At 53.0% G+C, this 14,218-nt stretch overlaps 1 protein-coding gene across 4 annotated transcripts in view; it reads left to right on the top strand.

Annotated features, from left to right (window-relative positions):
* Window positions 1–14,218, top strand: part of fhip1b (FHF complex subunit HOOK interacting protein 1B) — an 88,148-nt gene that overhangs the window by 24,245 nt on the left and 49,685 nt on the right. The window contains exon 1 of one of the 4 annotated variants that reach the window (XM_078401930.1): window positions 12,769–12,831. The exons of the other annotated variants lie outside the window; for them this stretch is intronic. The gene's annotated coding sequence lies outside the window, so the exon portion shown is untranslated. Of the gene's footprint in view, window positions 1–12,768; window positions 12,832–14,218 lie in introns of those variants that run through there. 4 annotated transcript variants of the gene reach the window in all.

Genomic DNA, 14,218 nt, shown 5'->3' with positions numbered 1-14,218 from the left:
CGCCATTCAATGTGATCATGGCTGATCATTCTCAATCAGTACCCCGTTCTGCCTTCTCCCCGTACCCACTGACTCCGCTATCTTTAAGAGCTCTATCCAGCTCTCTCTTGAATGCATTCAGAGAATTGGCCTCCACTGCCCTCTGAGGCAGAGAATTCCACAGATTCACAACTCTCCGACTGAAAAAGTTTTTCCTCATCTCAGTTCTAAATGGCCTACCCCTTATTCTTAAACTGTGGCCCCTGGTTCTGGACTCCCCCAACATTGGGAACATGTTTCCTGCCTCTAACGTGTCCAACCCCATAATAATCTTATATGTTTCGATAAGATCTCCTCTCATCCTCTCCGACCACATCCTATCTTTGTCCCGCCCCCTCCCCTGACACCAGTCTGAACAAGTAGTATAAGAAAATAACTGCAGATGCTGGTACAAATCGAAGGTATTTATTCACAAAATGCTGGAGTAACTCAGCAGGTCAGGCAGCATCTCAGGAGAGAAGGAATGGGTGACGTTTCGGGTCGAGACCCTTCTTCAGTCTGAAGAAGTGTAGTATCAGTAACTGGAGTCTGAAGAAGGGTCTCGACCCGAAACGTCACCCATTCCTTCTTCAATCTGAAGAAGGGTCTCGACCCGAAACGTCACCCATTCCTTCTCTCCAGAGATGCTGCCTGACCTGCTGAGTTACTCCAGCACTCTGTGTCTACAACGCTCCCAGGCTGTGAGCTGCGAGATGCAGTGGGTACCTCTGCCCACTGCCAGGGTAGTGTTACCTGGACTCTGCCATGACAACGGCTTTGCTTTAGTTTATGATCAGACCATGGAGCTGTGGCAGTAATGGTCAGCAGTTACTACAGTCACAGAGAGAGCTCTGTGGGAGCACTACCCCGTCAAAGAATGATCCAGGAATTAGTCAATTAACCTGTTTGTCGGCACTGGGCCTGTACTCGCTGGAGTTTATAGGAATGAGGGGGGACCTCACTGAAACACACACAATAGTGAGCTGCCTGGATAGAGTGGATTTGGAGAGGATGTTTCCACTAGTGGGAGAGTCTAGGACCAGAGGGCACAGCCTCAGAATTAAAGGATGTTCTTTTAGGAAGGAGATGAGGAGGAATTTCTTCAGTAAGAGGGTGGGATTCTTTGCCACAGACGGCTGTGGAGGCCACAAGTCAGTGGATATTTTTAAGGCAGAGATAGATAGATTGTTGATCAGTGCGGGTGTCAGGGGTTATGGGGAGAAGGCAGGAGAATGGGGTTAGGAGGAGAGATGGATCACCCATGATGGAATGGCGGAGTAGATTTGATGGGCCGAATGGCCTATTTGTACTATTCCTTATGTCGTCACTGTGGGAGTGCCACAATGTTTTAAATATATATATTTGTTTAATCAAAAATAATTAATTCAATTACGATACTGGGGAGGGGCAGTACTGAGGGTGTGCTGCACTGGGGAGTGGCAGGGGGCAGTACTGAGGGTGTGCTGCACTGTGGAGTGGCAGTACTGAGGGTGTGCTGCACTGTGGGAGGGGCAGGGGGCAGTACTGAGGGTGTGCTGCACTGGGGAGTGGCAGTACTGAGGGTGTGCTGCACTGTGCGAGGGGCAGGGGGCAGTACTGAGGGTGTGCTGCACTGGGGAGTGGCAGTACTGAGGGTGTGCTGCACTGTGGGAGGGGCAGGGGGCAGTACTGAGGGTGTGCTGCACTGTGGAGTGGCAGTACTGAGGGTGTGCTGCACTGTGGGAGGGGCAGGGGGCAGTACTGAGGGTGTGCTGCACTGTGGAGTGGCAGTACTGAGGGTGTGCTGCACTGTGGGAGGGGCAGGGGGCAGTACTGAGGGTGTGCTGCACTGGGGAGGGGCAGTACTGAGGGTGTGCTGCACTGTGGGAGTGGCAGTACTGAGGGTGTGCTGCACTGGGGAGTGGCAGTACTGAGGGTGTGCTGCACTGTGGGAGGGGCAGGGGGCAGTACTGAGGGTGTGCTGCACTGGGGAGGGGCAGTACTGAGGGTGTGCTGCACTGTGGGAGGGGCAGGGGGCAGTACTGAGGGTGTGCTGCACTGTGGGAGGGGCAGGGGGCAGTACTGAGGATGTGCTGCACTCTGGGAGGGGCAGTGATTATTATTGGTTTCTTAGGCCATAAGACCATCGATCGTAAGACATAGAAGCAGATGTAGGCCATTCAGCCCATTGTGTCTACTCCGCCATTCAACCATGGCAGATCTATTTTTCCCGCTCAACCCCATTCTCCAGCCTTCTCCCCATAACCCCTGACCCCTGTACTAATCAAGAACTTGTCAATTTCCACTTTTAAAATTGCCAATGACTTGGCCTCCACATCGTCCGTGGCGATGAATTCCACAGATTCACCACCCTCTGACAAAAGAAATTCCTCCTCATCTCCTTTCTGAAGGTACGTCCTTTTATTCTGAGGCTGTGCCCTCTGGTTCTAGACTCTCCCACTAGTCCGTCTTTTTGAAATGCTTTTGTCAGTCCACATATCTGTACAAATTCTGAGGCTTGTGCCCTCTGGTCCTAGACTCTCCCACTAGTGGAAACATCCTCTCCACATCCACTCTATCCAGGCCGCTCACTATTCTGTACGTTTCAATGAGGTCCCCCCTCATCCTTCTAAACTCCAGGGAGTGCAGGCCCAGTGCCCACAAACGCTCATCATACATTAACCCAATCGTCCCCAGGATCATTCTCGTAAACCTTCTCCAATGCCAACACATCCTTCTTCTGATATGGGGCCCAAAACTGCTCCCAATATCCCAATGCTGGCCTCACCCGTACCTTGTAAATCTTCAGTGTTATGTCCTTGCTTTTCATTTCAGTTCCCTCAAAATAAATGTTAGCATTGCATTTGCCTTCCTTACCACCTACTCTACCTACAAATCAACATTTGCAGTGCTGGCTCGAAGGGCCAAATGGCCTCCTCCTGCACCTATTTTCTATGAATCCTGCATCAGCACTCCCAAGTCCCTTTGCACGTCTGATTTCTGAATCCTCTCTCCATTAGAAAATAGGCTATGCTTTATACTGTGGTACAGTGAAAATCAAGGTGTAAAATAATTAATTCAACACATTGAACACAGACATGGTGGCTGCACTGGAACAGAACAGCACGAAACTGGTCCTTCGGCCCACAATGTCTGTGCAGAACATGATGCAAAGCCCATCTTTTTGAAATGCTTTTGTCAGTCCATATATCTGTACAAATTCTGAGGCTGTGCCCTCTGGTCCTAGACTCTCCCACTGGTGGAAACATCCTCTCCACATCCACTCTATCCCGGCCGCTCACTATTCTGTACGTTTCAATGAGGTCCCCCCTCATTATTCTAAACTCCAGCGAGTACAGGCCCAGTGCCGACAAACGCTCACCATAGGTTAACCCACTCATTCCTGGATCATTCTTGTAAACCTCCTCTGGACCCTCTCCAGAGCCAGCACATCCTTCCTCAGATACGGGGCCCAAAATTGCTCACAATATTCCAAATGCGGCCCGACCAGCGCCTTGTACAGCCCCAGCATCACACACACCCCTGTGACCAGCACCTTATACAGCCCCAGCATTGCCCCCCTGTGACCAGCGCCTTGTACAGCCCCAGCATTACCCCCCTGTGACCAGCGCCTTGTACAGCCCCAGCATTACCCCCCTGTGACCAGGGCCTTGTACAGCCCCAGCATTACCCCCCCCCCCCCCCCTGTGACCAGGGCCTTGTACAGCCCCAGCATTACCCCCCTGTGACCAGCACCTTATAGAGCCCCAGCATTACCCCCCTGTGACCAGCACCTTGTACAGCCCCAGCATTACCCCCCTGTGACCAGGGCCTTGTACAGCCCCAGCATTACCCCCCCCCCCTGTGACCAGGGCCTTGTACAGCCCCAGCATTACCCCCCTGTGACCAGCACCTTATACAGCCCCAGCATTACCCCCCTGTGACCAGCGCCTTGTACAGCCCCAGCATTACCCCCCTGTGACCAGGGCCTTGTACAGCCCCAGCATTACACACACCCCTGTGACCAGGGCCTTGTACAGCCCCAGCATTACCCCCCCCCCCCCCCCCCTGTGATCAGGGCCTTATACAGCCCCAGCATTACCCCCCTGTGACCAGGGCCTTGTACAGCCCCAGCATTACCCCCCTGTGACCAGGGCCTTGTACAGCCCCAGCATTACCCCCCTGTGACCAGGGCCTTGTACAGCCCCAGCATTACCCCCCTGTGACCAGGGCCTTGTACAGCCCCAGCATTACCCCCCTGTGACCAGTACAGCCCCAGCATTACCCCCCTGTGACCAGGGCCTTGTACAGCCCCAGCATTACCCCCCTGTTTTTGTATACAAGCCCTCTTGAAATAAATGCTAGCATTAACTTTGCTTTCGTTACTACCGATTCGACTTGCAGATTAACGTTATGGGAATCCTGTACCAACACTCCCAAGTCCCTTTGCACCTCCCATTTCTGGATTTCTCCCCATTTGCATGACTCCACACTTTGCTCCACTACATTCCAGCTGCCACCTCTCTGCCCACTCTCCCTACCTGTCCAAGTCCTTCTGCAGAGTCCCTGCTTTCTCTACACTACCTGCCCGCCACCTATTTTCGTATAATCCATCTTCCTATTGGAGATATGTTGGAAACAAGTTTTAGAAAAGATGATCCTTACCGATATATAAATTAGGAACTGTTTGGATCCTGATGAACTACTGAACTTAGCAACAGAACCAGAGTTGAGGCATGCTGTGTAACATGCTACCACTGGTATTGCAACCACGCCCAGCTGACATTTCCATATCGGATTGTGAAATATGCCCAGCAGCACAAGTATAGATCCTGTTCCCCAGATCTGGGCAGCATCCAAACTGAACCTTTACAGCCCGAGTATGTTGGGACAGAGTCCTGATGGGGACGGGGTCTGTGTGTAACACTGGGGTACAGTACCGGTGGGGGAGGGGTCTGTGTGTAACACTGGGGTACAGTACTGGTGGGGACGGGTCTGTGTGTAACACTGGGGTACAGTACCGGTGGGGACGGGTCTGTGTGTGACACTGGGGTACAGTACCGGTGGGGACGGGGTCTGTGTGTAACACTGGGGTACAGTACTGGTGGGGACGGGTCTGTGTGTAACACTGGGGTACAGTACTGGTGGGGACGGGTCTGTGTGTAACACTGGGGTACAGTACAGGTGGGGGACGGGTCTGTGTGTAACACTGGGGTACAGTACCGGTGGGGGACCGGTCTGTGTGTAACACTGGGGTACAGTACCGGTGGGGACGGGTCTGTGTGTGACACTGGGGTTGCAGTACCGGTGGGGACGGGTCTGTGTGTGACACTGGGGTGCAGTACTGGTGGGGACGGGTCTGTGTGTGTAACACTGGGGTACAGTTCTGGTGCTTTCGATGGGAGAGGGGAGAGGTGGGAATGAGCAGGATGTGAGTAGCTGCCCGGCAAGCTGCAATATGCTGAGTTGCCGGGCACATTCGGAGCGTGTGGTTGCGATGAGAACTCTTCAGCACCTGAAATAGATTCCCGTTCACTCTGATTCAAGCGGAGAGCACGGTCAGGGCATTCATTGGCAGTATACTAGGCAGTAGACCTAGTGTTCCACGCCCGTTCACTAGTTTAGAGATATAATTCGGAAACACGCCTTTCGGCCTACTGAGTCCACGCCGACCATGGAACTAGTGTATCTGACCCTGGGGGGAAGAGTGTGTGACGGGACGGTGTAGAGGGAGCGTCACTCTGTGTCTGACCCTGGGGGAGTGTGTGACGGGGTGGGGTAGAGTGAGCTTCACTCTGTGTCTGACCCTGGAGGGAGTGTGTGGCGTGGTGGGGTAGAGGGAGCTTCACTCAGTGCCTGACCCTGGGGGCAGTGTGTGACGGTGTAGAGTGAGCTTCACTCTGTGTCTGACCCTGGGGGAGTGTGTGACGGGGTGGGGTAGAGTGAGCTTCACTCAGTGCCTGACCCTGGGGGAGTGTGTGACGGTGTAGAGGGAGCGTCACTCTGTGTCTGACCCTGGGGGAGTGTGTGACGGGGTGGGGTAGAGGGAGCTTCACTCAGTGCCTGACCCTGGGGGAGTGTGTGATGCGACAGTGTAGAGTGAGCTTCACTCTGTGTCTGACCCTGGGGGGAGAGTGTGATGGGACGGTGTAGAGTGAGCTTCACTCTGTGTCTGACCCTGGGACAGTGTGTGACGGTGTAGTGTGAGCTTCACTCAGTGCCTGACCCTGGGGCAGTGTGTGACGGTGTAGAGTGAGCATCACTCTGTGTCTGACCCTGGGGGGAGAGTGTGATGGGACGGTGTAGTGTGAGCTTCACTCAGTGCCTGACCCTGGGGCAGTGTGACGGTGTAGAGTGAGCTTCACGCAGTGCCTGACCCTGGGGGCAGTGTGTGACGGGGTGGGGTAGAGTGAGCTTCACTCTGTGTCTGACCCTGGGACAGTGTGATACGATACCACACGATAGAACTTTATTGATCCCAGGAGGGAAATTGATCTGCCAACAGTCATAAAACACAAGATACATGAAAAACATGAAATCAAAATGAGGAGTGGAGAGGCTTGGGGGGTGTGTAAAGATTGGGGAGAGGGGGGGGGGGGGGGGGGGGGGAGGGTCAGTCTCAGTCTCAGTCTACCCCACGACAGAAGGGGGAGGAGTTGTCCCGTTTGATAGCCACAGGGAAGAAGGATCTCCTGTGGCGTTCTGTGCTGCATCTTGGTGGGACCAGTCTGTTGCTGAAGGTGCTCCTCAGGTTGACCAGTGTGTCATGGAGGGGGTGAGCTGTATTGTCCAGGATGCTCCGCAGTTTCAAGAGCATCCTCTCCTCCAAGACCCCCTCCCGTGAATCCAACTCCAACCCCACCCCCAGGACAGAGCCGGCCTTCCCGGTGAGTTTGTTGATCCTGTTGTTGTCCGTGGCCTTCGCCCTGCTGCCCCTGGCACATGGCAGCGGAGAAGATGGCCCTGCCCACCACCGACTGGTAGAACATCTGCAGCATCTCACTGCAGATGTTGAAGGAGCGGAGCCTTCTCAAACAGTACAGCCGGCTCTGGCCCTTCTTGTACAGGGCCTCAGCGTTCCTGGACCATTTAGAGGGAGCTTCACTCTGTACCTGACCCCAGGTGTGTGTGTGTGTGAGTGTGTGTGGGGGTGGGGGATGGGATGGTGTCGAGGGACCTTCACCCTGTGTCTGCACCTAGATGATATCTTTTGTGGCTTTAAATGAAAAACATCCTGTCTCTGTACCTTGTGTGAGATGGGTCTTATGATCCTGCCTCTGTGTGATGAAGGCAGCACTGTGAGTTGCTGGCAGTGTGCTAGGTAATTGCACAAATCAATTATGAACCAGCCTCCTCATTACCCACATTTGCTGAGGCAGTGTCTGTATCATTGGAGCTGTTTCAAGGTCACCTCTGTGCTGTAGCAGGCAGACACCGCGCTGCCTCCCAGCACAGCACGGAAACAGGCCCTTCGGCCCACCTCATCCATGCTAAAGGTAGACACAAAATGCTGGAGTAACTCAGCGGGTCAGGCAGCATCTCAGGAGAGAAGGAATGGGGGTGATAAAGTCCTGCCCCCTCCCCTGACATCAGTCTGAAGAAGGGTCTCGACCCGAAACGTCACCCATTCCTTCTCTCCCGAGATGCTGCCCTTTAGAAACAGGCCCTTCGGCCCACCGTACCCATTTTCTTTCGTGTCCATCATCAATGTTTCAAATGTTACATCGCTGTCATCGCCCGTCCTGAAAAGGGCGCAAGCTTCCGGCGACAATCAGTGGGGGCCATCACTTGTACAGTGGACGATGGTGGTAGCAGAATTAGCTCAGGACACTTCCAGTCACCAGCCCCGCGACATGGACACTTCTGCTATGTGACCGCTGACCTTAAGAAACAGGCCCTTCGGCTCAATTCATCCACACTGACCTTCTATCCCCTCTGCCTGCATGAGGACCATCAGTTTCTATACTTTGACTAAGCGTTTGTGTACATCTCTTAATTCTCTGGAATTCTCTGCCTCAGAAGGCAGTGGAGGCCAATTCTCTGGATGCTTTCAAGAGAGAGCTAGATAGAGCTCTTAATGATAGCGGAGTCAGGGGGTATGGGGAGAAGGCAGGAACGGGGTACTGATTGAGAATGATCAGCCATGATCACATTGAATGGCGGTGCTGGCTGGAAGGGCCAAATGGCCTCCTCCTGCACCTATTGTCTATTGTCTTCAGCATATCTGACTCCACTGCATCACGTTCCAGATATCAACCGCGCTCTGTGTAAACACAACTCACCCCTCAAATCTCCTTCAAATCTCCTTCTTCTCACCTTAAACCTGGTTTAGTTCAGTTTACAGATACAGTGCGGAAACAGGCCCTGAGGCCGAGCGTCCGCACTGACCAGCGATCCCCACACACTAACACTATCCTCCACACACACACTAGGGACTGGACAATTTTACACATGCACCACGTACACAAACCCAAGCCATTTAACCTACAAACCTTCACGTCTTTGGAGTGTGGGAGGAAACTGAAGATCTTGGAGAAAACCCACGCAGGTCACGGCAGGGTTGCCAACTTCCTCACTCCCAAATACGGGACAAGGTGACGTCACCGTCCCGCGCCACACGTGACTTCACCCACCCAGCGGCCACGTGCTCCCGCTCCACTAATGGCGGCCGGGAGGCGGGTTGCTACGCAACCTCCATTAGGCGGCGCCCGGGCCTCAGGAGACAGGACCTAGACTGTCCAGAGCTAAAATGGCGGAAACCTAGAATGTCGGGTGCAAAGTATTGGGGCCCACAGTGTTGGGGCCCACAGTGTCGGGGCCCCATAGTGTTGGAGCCTACAGTGTCGGGGCCCGCAGTGTCGGGGCCCACGGTGTCGGGGCCCACAGTGTTGGGGCCTACAGAGTCCAGGCCTATAGCGCCCCCTGGTATTAGGCCCGGGGGCGCTGTAGGCCCCGACGCTGTAGGTGCCGAGTTCCCGACAGTTTAGGTCCCGACACTCTAGGTTTCCGACATTTTAGCTCCGGGCAGTCTAGGTCCGGAGGACAAAAAAATGCAGATGCTGGTTTAAATTGAAGGTAGACACAAAATGCTGGAGTAACTCAGCGGGTCAGGCAGCATCTCTGGAGAGAAGGAATGGGTGACGTTTCAGGTCGAGACCCTTCTTCAGTCTGACCCGCTGAGTTACTCTAGCATTTTGTGTCTACCTAGGTCCGGAGGCCCGGGCGCTGCCTAACGGGGGTTGCGTAACAACCCGCCTCCCGGCCCAGGTGACCGCTGTTAGTGGAGCGGGAGCACGTGGCCGCTGGCTGGGTGAGGTCACGTGGGGCGCGGGGCGGTGACGTCACCCATTAACCCATATTTGGGAGTGAAGAAGTTGGCAACCCTACTAATATGGGACAAGGGCGGTCCCGTACGGGACAAACCAATTTAGCCCAAAATACGGGATGTCCCGGCTAATACGGGACAGTTGGCAACCCTAGTCACGGGGAGAACGTACAAACTCCGTAGTGGGGATGGAACCCGGGTCTCCGGCGCTGCATTCGCTGTAAGGCAGCAACTCTACCGCTGCGCCACCGTGCCGCCCATGGTGTTTGATATCCCGACCTGTGGGAACAGGTTCTGCATCCCTACCCTATTTATGCCTCTCCTAATCACCTCCATCTCGGTCATGTCACCCCCTGGGAGACGTGAGACACAGCAGCAGCACACGTTCTCGTAGCATTCAGTGTTCAGCACCAGTGAACCGACATCGAGAGGAAGCAGCTCGTTAGGTCAATTGCTGACAATATTTGGCAAAGCTCGTGCACTGGTGGCTGCAGATATCTGTTTGCAGACTATCACTGGCTCATCTGCTTTTGGAATTCCTCTCCTCCCTGCCTGCAATTTCAGTCAGAGAGCTGTACAGGAAGCTAGACACAAAATGCTGGAGTAACTCAGCGGGTCAGACTGAGGAAGGGTCTCGACCCAAAACGTCACCCATTCCTTCTCTGCAGAGATGCTGAGGGGTAACTTTTTCACTCAAAAAGTGACCCCACAGGTTCCTATTGAATCTTTCCCCCTTCACGTTGAACCTGTGACCCCTGATCCTCGGGGAACAGGCTTCACTCTGTCACTCTCCCACATTCCCATTCCCACCTTATGTCTCCAATGTCGCACTGGGATGTGAAACTCACAGCCGGCACCCACAGCCGGCACCCACAGCCGGCACCCACAGCCGGCACCCACAGCCGGCACCCTAACCCCACTCTGTCCCTGCCCTTCCCACTCTCCCACAGCTTTGCTGTTTCACCACCCCAGAAACCCTTTTCTCCCCAAGATAGAGGATTCTAAAACTAGAGGGCACAGGTTTAAGGTGAGAGGGGGGAGATTTAAGAGGGAGCTCAGAGGGCAACATTCTCACTGAGTGGGTGGTCTGTATCTGGAACGAGCTGCCAGAGGAAGGTATAGAAGCGGGTGTGACTTTTAAAAGATATCCTGACTTTAAAAAGCCATTTTAGTTTAGAGATACAGCGCGGAAACAGGCCCTTCGGCCCACCGGGACCGCGCCGACCAGCGATCCCCGCACACTAACACTATCCTACACCCATTAGGGACAATTTTTCCATTTACCAAGCCAATTAACCTACAAACTTGCACGTCTTTGGAGTGTGGGAGGAAACCGAAGATCTCGGAGAAAACCCACGCAGGTCAGGGGGAGAACGTGCAAACTCCGTACAGACAGCGCCCGTAGTCGGGATGGAACCCGAGTCTCCGGCGCTGCATTCGCTGTACTGGATAGGGGGGGTTTAGCGGGATATGGGTGAGATGCAGGCAAGTGGGACCAACGCAGGATGCTAACGTGCTCGCCATGGCCGAAGAACATAAGATCATAAGTGATAGGAGTAGAATTAAGCCATTCGGCCCATCAAGTCTACTCCACCATTCAATCAGGGCTATTCTATCTCTCCCTCCCAACTCCATTCACCTGCTTTCTCCCCATAACCTCTGACACCCGAACTAATCAAGAAATTTATCTATCTCTGCCTTAAATATCCCCACTGACTTGTAGCCTCCACCGCCGTCTGTGGCAAAGAATCCCACAGATTCACCACCCTCTGACTAAAGAAATTTCTCCTCATCTCTTTCCTAAAACAACGTCTTCTAATTCTGAGGCTGTGCCCTCTGGTCCTAGACTCTCCCACTAATGGAAACATCCTCTCCACATCCACTCTATCCAGGCCGCTCACTATTCTGTACGTTTCAATGAGGTCCCCCCTCATTCTTCTAAACTCCAGCGAGTACAGCTTCTGTCGTTCTCTGTGCTGTCTGTCTCTGTGACTCCAGGTGTATTTCAGGCATTCATTGGTGAGGGAGGGACGTCGGGAGAGGGTTGTGTCTCGGCTAGTGGTGCGTGTGTGCAGTCACGGGCAGAGACGCAGGGACCGCTCTATGGAGAAAGTGAACGAGGAAAGACAGAGGAGGAGGAATGTAGCACAGGGAACTGCAGAAGCTGCTTTACAAACAAGGACATAGAAAAGTGGGTCAGGCAGCATCTGTGGAGAACATGGATAGGTGACGTTTCACAGAGTGCTGGAGTAACTCAGCGGGTCAGGCAGCATCTGTGGAGAACATGGACAGGTGATGTTTCACAGAGTGCTGGAGTAACTCAGCGGGTCAGGCAGCATCTGTGGAGAACATGGATAGGTGACAGTTGCCAAACCAGGCTGTGATAAACATGAGAGAGTCTATAATAAATCCATGGGGAATTGCTGCGGATGCTGTTTCCCGAGGGTCGGGGTGCGGACGCCACGGATGAGGGGGTGGGAAGCAGAGTTGAGATGATGTACAGGGAGGGAGAGGAGATTAGGAGCATCAGCTCGGGGAAGGAGGGAGAGAGGGAGAGGGGTTTAGGAGCATCAATTGGGGGAGAGAAGGAGGGAGGTGGAAGGGTTGGAGAGAGGGAGGGAGAGGGAATTTGGGAGTATCAAGTCATGGAGGGAGGGCAGAGAAGGAGGGAAGGGGAGAGGAATGGCTGGAGGGGGAGAGGGGTGCGGTGGTGTGGGGCGGTGGCCGCTGCCAGATTGTTAGCTTCAGCTCTACACTAACACTAACTGGTGCAGGGAAGGAGCTAGATAACTGGCCCCATCTTCCCACACGCCTCTGCTCAAGTATTCCTGCCACGAAGACGTATGATTTACCCGAACAGCCTTCCCTGTAAATGTGTCAGAGAGTGGGAAGAATCAGAGAGGAATGATTGTATGTCACACATCAGCGCACACCCTCGATGGAAAGGCATTCATTCTCCCACTGGGTCTGACTCGTGCCGAAGGCTTTCACGAAAGTATGTCGCCTTGCGAAGAAACAATTATCATCAGGAAACGCTGTGGCTCTGCGGGAATTATTTATTGAGAGTCGGGGTCTGAGGAGAGGGGTTATCTGATTGTTCTGTTCAGTGTAGGTTGGGAGTGGACGGACTGAGGTGCTGGTTGGCACCAGAGTGGGCAGGAGTGGGTTAAATGGTGCTCAGGAGAGACATTGGTTCCGGAGGGAGAGTACGGGGAGGAGAGGGAATGCGAGCAGTTGTAGCTGTGGCAGAGGATGACGTGTGCACTGAACATTACCACCGCTGGTCACACCATTCACGAGCTGTGGCAGTCGTGTGTGCTGGGCTGCCGTGTGAATGTGCCCCTGCTCTCCACGCTGGCCGCCCGCTCGTGCAGAGGCAGGAGGTAGCCTGGCGCCAAAGTGCCGTCAGCTGGCCCTGTTCCCCACACCGTCACGCCACGCTGCTGTCAGTGAGAGCTGGCCCAGCCCTGCCTCGACTCAGCCCAGCCCAGCTCAGCTCAGCACCGGCTGTGAGTTGTTCACACATGGGTGTGTCACAGAGTATGTGGCAATTACTCTGTGTGTGTGTGTGTGTGTGTGTATGTATGTGTGTGTTTGTAGGTAGCAATCACTGTGTGTGTGTGTGTGTGTGTCTGTAGCAATCACTGTGTGTGTGTGTGTCTGTCTAGCAATCACTGTGTGTGTGTCTGCGGCAATCACTGTGTGTGTGCCTGGAGCAATCATTGTGGGTGTGTGTGTGCTCTGCTCTCAGTGTTCTGTGCTAATGTGTATTGTGAGGCAAATGACTTCTGTGTTTCATTGTGGGTGTGCCGTGGTGCAAGGTGACATCTCTGTGAGTTACTGCGCTTTTGTAGATGTGTGTGTGTGACTGTTTGTAGATGTGAGTGTGTGTTTGCACATGTGTGTGTTTGTGTTACTGTGTGTGTGTTACTGTGTGTGTGTTACTGTGTGTGTTTGCAGGTGTGTGTTACTGTGTGTTTGTGTTACTGTGTGTGCTTGTGTTACTGTGTGCTTGTGTTACTGCATGTGTTTGTGTTACTGTGTGTGTGTTACTGTGTGTGTGTGTGTTACTGTGTGTGTGTGTTACTGTGTGTGTTTGTGTTACTGTGTGTGTTTGTAGGTGTGTGTTACTGTGTGTGTGAGTGTCACTGTGTGTGTTACTGTGTGTGTGTTACTGTGTGTGTGTGTTACTGTGTGTGTTTGTGTTACTGTGTGCTTGTGTTACTCTGTGTGTGTTACTGTGTGTGTTTGTGTTACTGTGTGTGTTTGTGTTACTGTGTGTGTGTGTTACTGTGTGTGTTTGTGTTACTGTGTGTGTTACTGTGTGTGTGTGTGTGTTACTGTGTGTGTGTGTTACTGTGTGTGTGTTACTGTGTGTGTGTGTGTTACTGTGTGTGTGTGTGTTACTGTGTGTGTGTGTTACTGTGTGTGTTTGTGTTACTGTGTGTGTGTGTGTGTTACTGTGTGTGTGTGTGTTACTGTGTGTGTGTGTTACTGTGTTTGTGTGTGTGTGTTACTGTGTGTGTTACTGTGTGTGTGTGTGTGTGTGTGTTACTGTGTGTGTGTGTTATTGTGTGTGTACCCACAAACACACAGTTATGCACACAACCAGTAAAACACACACATAACACTTACACACATAAACACACACATTGTGTGTGTACGTTACTGTATTTCTGCACGTGGTTTGTGCGTATTACTGTATATTTGCATGTGAGGGGCAAGGATATTATTTTACATGTATGTGGGTGCGTGTCGATAATTTTCTGCACATGTGTATGCGTTCATGTGCACATAAGGAGCAAGGGATTGTGTGTGTACGTTTGTATGTGTTTGTGTGAATATGCAGGGGTGGTAAATATGTGTAACCGACAGTATGTGTATGCGCTGAGCAAG

The sequence above is a fragment of the Rhinoraja longicauda genome, chromosome 7 (genome assembly GCF_053455715.1).
Source record: "Rhinoraja longicauda isolate Sanriku21f chromosome 7, sRhiLon1.1, whole genome shotgun sequence".
Classification (NCBI taxonomy): Eukaryota; Metazoa; Chordata; class Chondrichthyes; order Rajiformes; family Arhynchobatidae; genus Rhinoraja; species Rhinoraja longicauda.
This window is presented reverse-complemented; position numbering and strand designations above follow the sequence as displayed.